The 6,000-nt window shown below is 49.7% G+C and overlaps 1 pseudogene; it reads right to left on the reverse strand.

Annotated features, from left to right (window-relative positions):
* The window catches only part of LOC138283599 (mortality factor 4-like protein 1 pseudogene), a 61,862-nt pseudogene extending 61,566 nt beyond the window's left edge, over positions 1–296 (reverse strand).
* Between the last annotated feature and the right edge of the window lie 5,704 nt (positions 297–6,000).

Raw genomic sequence — 6,000 nt, forward strand, 5'->3', positions numbered from 1 at the left:
GCCAGCATCCAACAGAAAATCTTCTTCCCAGCTCTACATGTGGACAAGGACGTCACAATTGCACGGCTCCAGGCGACTCCGTCTGACGTCACCGTGCCAATAAGAGGTCCTCGCTGGCGTGCTGACGTCAGTTCCCTTTTTTCCGTGCCTTCGACGCTAACATTTTTCTCCCAGCTCTCGCTTCTGTTGGAGGTTTCATCTAGTTGTTCTTTGTAGTTACAATGTCTCCCCCTAGAAAGTCCGGTTTCAAGCCTTGCAGAGAGTGTGGGAGTTGCATGTCCGTCACTGACCCTCATGACGATTGTCTTTGGTGCCTTAGCTCTGAGCATGACGTTGAGGAGTGTGTGTCTTGCCAGGGCATGAATCCTAAGGCTTTAAAGGAAAGGGAGGCCAAACAGTTTTTGGCCAAGATGAAGAAGGGTCATAGAAGCCATAGACGATCCTCTTCCCATGCTTCTTCGAAGAAGAAGCATAAAAAACGGTGCCCTCATGACTCTCGGCACCGTTCGGCTCGGAGACGATCAAGATCGAGGTCTCCATCTCATCAGCGCCGTGCGACGTGGGAGGTGAGTCCGACGGTGACTCCTCAACCCCAGAGTCCTGAGGCTTCTCCGGTGCTGTCAGTTTTTGAGGTTGTGGCACCTCAGGACAGTCCTCGATTTTCACCTGCTGCTCAGGAGTCTGATGTTCAGCAAGCACAGGTGCAACAGGGAGACCAGCGGTATTCTGCCTTCCCGGCTCTGGGAGCAGATACGGCGGCATTTTTGAATGCCATGTCTATTGGCATTTTCGTTGGGCTCCCCTGCTCAGTACAAGGCGGCACCGTTTATGCCACTCTATCCGGCTGAGGGTACCGGACCGGCGCCACTGACATCGCCTCGAGGTCCTGTGAATCCCATGACTTTGCCTTCTAGATCTATGGAGCCGATGGTGGAGCCACATGCATCTTCGGCGCCATTAGGATCCGTGCCAGCGCCGGATCCAGGTGATGGATTCGAATGGAGTCAACCTTCGTCTCCTGTTCCTCGTCAGGTGTTGAAGCCAGTGTCTTCGACGTCTGCAAAGTCCAACTCGACGCCAAGGTTGGAGGCTCGAATGAGGTCATGCAGGAAGGCCTTGCGTCTCTTGGAAGAGGAAGAATATCAAACGCAGTTGTTGGAGGAAGGAGAGATTGTCGAGCCTTTGGGAGAGTATCAGGGCCTGGAGTTGGCCAGTGGGCTGGATACATCCCCAGAATGGGACTTGTCTTCACCGGGGGAATTTACAGAGGAAGCAGCTTCTTTTCACATGGTGATCAGGAAGGCAGCGGACTTTTTAGAACTTCCATTGCCAGCTGTGGAATTTAAAACAAACATTTTAACGGAGGTGCAGCATCCTTCTTCGCCTTCCGCAGACCCTTTGCTTCCTTTCAATGAGGCTTTTACGGAACCCATATTAGAACTTTGGAGGAAGCCTTTATCGTCGCCTGTGGTGAATAGAGCCATGGCAAGGAGATATAGAGTGGCGCCTGGTAATCCGGAGTTTTTATCACGGCATCCTACCCCGGAGAGTTTGGTGATCCAGGCCTCTTGCTCTACAAGGTCTGCTCCGGGCTCCTTCCCTGTGATTCCATCTGACAGGGAATCCAAGTGGATAGAACAATCCGCAAAGAAGACTTTTTTGTCTTGCAGCATGGCTCTCAAGGCTGCAAATGCTACCTGTGTGCTGGGTAGGTATGTCCACGCCCTCATGGACTCCGCGAAAGCCATGGTTCCTGATCTGCCGCAAGATGTACAGAGACCATTTGGGGAACTCCTGTCTGATGCGCAGGCTGCGGCGAAACAAATAATTCAGCCTGGCCTGGACTCTACGGACTCGGTGGCCAGGGCAATGGGTACATCTATTGCTACCAGGAGGCATGCTTGGTTGAGGTCCTCTGGGTTTTCTCCGGATGTACAGACCACCTTGTTGGATTTGCCATTTGATGGGGAAAAACTGTTTGGAGATAAAGCAGACTCTGCCCTAGAGCGCTTTAAAGATAGCCGGGCCACGGCAAAGTCTTTAGGATTGCAAGCCTCCTCTGCTACCCCTTTTAGGTCCTTTCGTAGGTTTGGACGTGGGGCAGTTTATCGAGGGAGACCCCAGTCCTTGGTCCAGCAGCCTACCAGCCTCCCATATCGGTCCTTTAGAGGGTGGGGGAGGGTTAGAACAAGAGGAGCCACCCAGCAGCACCCTACGTCATCCTCTTCCTCTGGAGGACAACAGCAAGGGAAGCAGCCCTAGTTTTCTCCCCTTTGTCGACCATACTTCTCCTGTAGGGGGAAGATTACATCTTTTTCTCCACGAGTGGGAGTTAGTTACATCGGACTCATAGGTTCTAAATATTGTGAGAAAAGGATATGCTCTCCCTTTTAGGGAGTTTACCGATACCTCCCCGTCTCTCGTTTTGTTCAGAAGACCATCTCCTGTTGTTACAGCAGGAAGTTCAGACCCTATTGTCAAAAGGTGCGGTGGAGTTGGTTCCAGAGCAGGAAGGGAGTCAGGGTTGTTATTCAAGATACTTCCTGATCCCCAAGAAGGACGGTCGTTTGAGACCGATCCTAGACCTGAGGATTTTGAATTGGTTCCTCAAACAGGAGAAATTCAAAATGCTGACTCTAGCGCAGGTGCTTCTGGCGTTGAACAAAGAGGATTGGATGGTGTCTGTCGACTTGCAGGATGCGTATTTTCATTTCCCTATACTCAAGTCGCACAGGAAGTATCTCCGGTTTGTGGTGGGGTCGCAACACTACCAGTTCGCGGTCCTTCTGTTTGGTCTTACTTCAGCACCTCGAGTCTTCACAAAGGTGATGGCAGTGGTGGCAGCAAGTCTCAAAAGGGAAGGGATATCGGTATTCCCTTACCTGGACGATTGGTTGATCAAAGCCAAGTCTCCAGAGCTTGTGTTGCGTCACTTGCGGATGACAACTCAGTTGCTGTTCAGGCTGGGTTTTTCGATCAATGTACCCAAATCTCACCTGGAGCCCCCTCAACGCCTCCTGTTCATAAGGGCAGTACTGGACACAACATTGAATCAGGCCTATCCTCTGCCTCAGCGGATTCAGGATATTCAGGCTTTGATTTCAATGTTTCAAAATGGAGCGGTCGTTCAAGTCCTCAAGGTCTTACGCCTGCTCGGTCTGTTCGCTTCTTGCATTCTGTTGGGCACTCATGCACATTGGCACATGAGGGCTCCCCAATGGTGTCTCTGCAGGCAGTGGTTTCAACACAAAGGGGATCTCGAGGAGTCGATAACGATCTCCAGAGACGCTGCAGCGGATTTGCGATGGTGGGCTGTGAACTGCAACCTTTCGCAGAGAAGGCCGTTTTCACTGCCACCGCCGGTGGCCACGGTCATGACGGGTGCTTCCACTCTAGGGTGGGGAGCTCATCTGGGGGACCTGGAGATCAAGGGTCGTTGGTCTCCAGTGGAACAGACTCTTCATATCAATCTGTTGGAATTGCAAGCGATACGGTTGGCTCTCAAGGCTCTCTGCAGAGAAGCTCTGCGTCTCTGGTCCTGGCTTCAGGATCATCGGATTTGCTTGATAGCAAATCATCTGGCCGGGGTACTCAACGTGCATGCGGACTCTCTCAGTCAGCTCCTTTCGGCCAATCACGAGTGGCATCTCCATCCGGATCTGGTCTTGCAGATGTGGGGTTCTCCGGTGAAAGATCTGTTTGCCACTCGGGAGAACGTGCACTGCTCGTCATTCTGCAGCCTCCAGTATCCTGTGCAAGGAGCTTTGGGGGATGCATTTCAGATCTCTTGGTGCAACGAGTTGCTTTGCGCGTTTCCCCCCATACCCTTGATTCCTCGGGTTCTTGGGAAGATTCGCCAAGATCGGGCTCAGGTTATTTTAATAGCCCCCGATTGGCCAAGAAGGGTGTGGTACACGGACCTTCTCCAACTATCGCTGGGCCCTCCGCTTCATCTGCCTCTCAGGGCAGACCTCCTCTCGCAGTCACAGGGGCAGGTTCTACACCCCCACCTTCAGAGCCTGCACCTCCATTGCTGGAGATTGAACGGGGCAACCTGAGTTCCTTTTCTCTCCCACCAGATGTAGTGGATGTTATTTTATCGGCCAGGCGACACTCCACTAAGACCATTTATGCTGGTAGGTGGGCGGAATTTGTGGCTTGATGTGGAGATAGTCAAATTGACCCTTTGAAGGCCCACCTTTCTGATATTTCATGATTTGCTTTGGACTTAGCAAAGAAGGGTTGTGCATTGTCTACGGTTAAGGGTTATTTAGCTGCTCTGTCAGCCTTTCTTTGCCTCCCGGATCAGCCCTCATTGTTTAAATCACCTATTGTAGTTAGGTTTCTTAAGGGTTTACTTAATACGTTTCCTCCCATTCCTTTTCATGTGCCTCAGTGGGACCTAAATCTTGTTTTGACCTTTTTAATGGGGGTCTCCTTTTGAGCCCATGCACTCTTGCCCGTTAACGTTTTTAGTGCTTAAGACAGTTTTTCTTGTTGCCATAACCTCGGCTAGGCGGGTTAGTGAGCTCCAAGCTCTTTCTGTTAAACCCCCTTTTTCCTTGTTTTTCCCAGATAAAGTGGTGTTGAAAACCAGGGCGGCTTTCCTGCCAAAAGTTGTCACTCCTTTTCATATAGGGCAGACTATTACCCTTCCTTCTTTCTACCCTCCTCCTCACCCCTCTAAGGAGGAAGAAAGGCTTCACCGGTTGGGCCCTTAAAAGGGCGTTTAGTTTTTACATTGAAAGGCCAAAGGACTTGACTTTCGCCTGGAAGATCAGCTGTTCGTGGGGTACGTTGGACAGAGGAAGGGCAGAGCAGTCCATAAAAGAACTATCTCCAGGTGGGTTATCCTTTGTATCAACATCTGCTACTCGTTGGTGAAAAAGGTTCCCCCTGAGGGTATCAGAGCCCATTCCACCAGGGCTAAGTCTGCTACTTCGGCCCTGGCAAGGGGGATTCCGGTGGTGGATATTTGCAAGGCAGCAACTTGGGCGTCCCTCCATACCTTTGCAAAACATTACTGCTTGGACTCTGCGGTTCGGAGGGATGCCACTTTGCACGATCGGTTTTGCAGGATTTCTTGGTGTAATCAGACAGGCACTCACCTCCGAGTGTGGTACTGCTTTGGGACTCTATTCATAAGGTGAGGAATCCACAGGTAGTTTGTATCCATCAGAAGAACAAGTTACTTACCTTCGGTAATGCTTTTTCTGGTGGATACAATAGCTACCTGTGGATTCCCCACAGTCCCACCCTCCTCCCTGTTGCCTGTCTGATTTCACTAGGATATGTAGTGTATAGGTGTATGTATATTTTGATATTTTTCCTGTATATATTGATGATGGTTGTGATTATGTTGTATCATGAAGACTTTATGTATATATGTATTTATTGGAGTTATTCTGGAGTCAGTTCTCACCTGTTCGCCTCAAAGGCACGTAAAAAATGGGTAAAACTGACATCAGCACGCAGGCAAGGACCTCTTATTGGCACGGTGACGTCAGACGGAGTCGCGTGGAGCCGTGCAATTTTGACGTCCTCGTCGACGTGGAGAGCTGGGAAGAAGATTTTCCGTCTGATGCTGGCGCAAGGTGAATTCATAAGGTGAGGAATCCACAGGTAGCTATTGTATCCACCAGAAAAAGCATTACCAAAGGTAAATAACTTGTTCGTTAGACATCAGTATTTCATTAATTTGGTGTAGAAAGTAGTATTTCTTTGAGTAATTTAATTCCAAAACTGTTTTTTATTTGTTTTTGCGAATTCACAATGTTGTCATTATTCGTGATGATGTTGCAGTATTTTATCAGACACCAAAGAATTCAGCTATATTTTATGCGAAGACCACAACCAGTCTTCCCTTTTGCTTAGATGAGGAATCACCCCAGAAGAGGCAGTTGATTGTTTGGGAGTTTTTTGTAATCCCTTTAGTAGAAAAGAAGACAGTGGGCAAACTGATGAACTATACACTGTGTGAGAAAACCCTTTCTAAGGGCA

This window comes from Pleurodeles waltl, chromosome 3_1 (genome assembly GCF_031143425.1).
Source record: "Pleurodeles waltl isolate 20211129_DDA chromosome 3_1, aPleWal1.hap1.20221129, whole genome shotgun sequence".
Lineage (NCBI taxonomy): Eukaryota > Metazoa > Chordata > Amphibia > Caudata > Salamandridae > Pleurodeles > Pleurodeles waltl.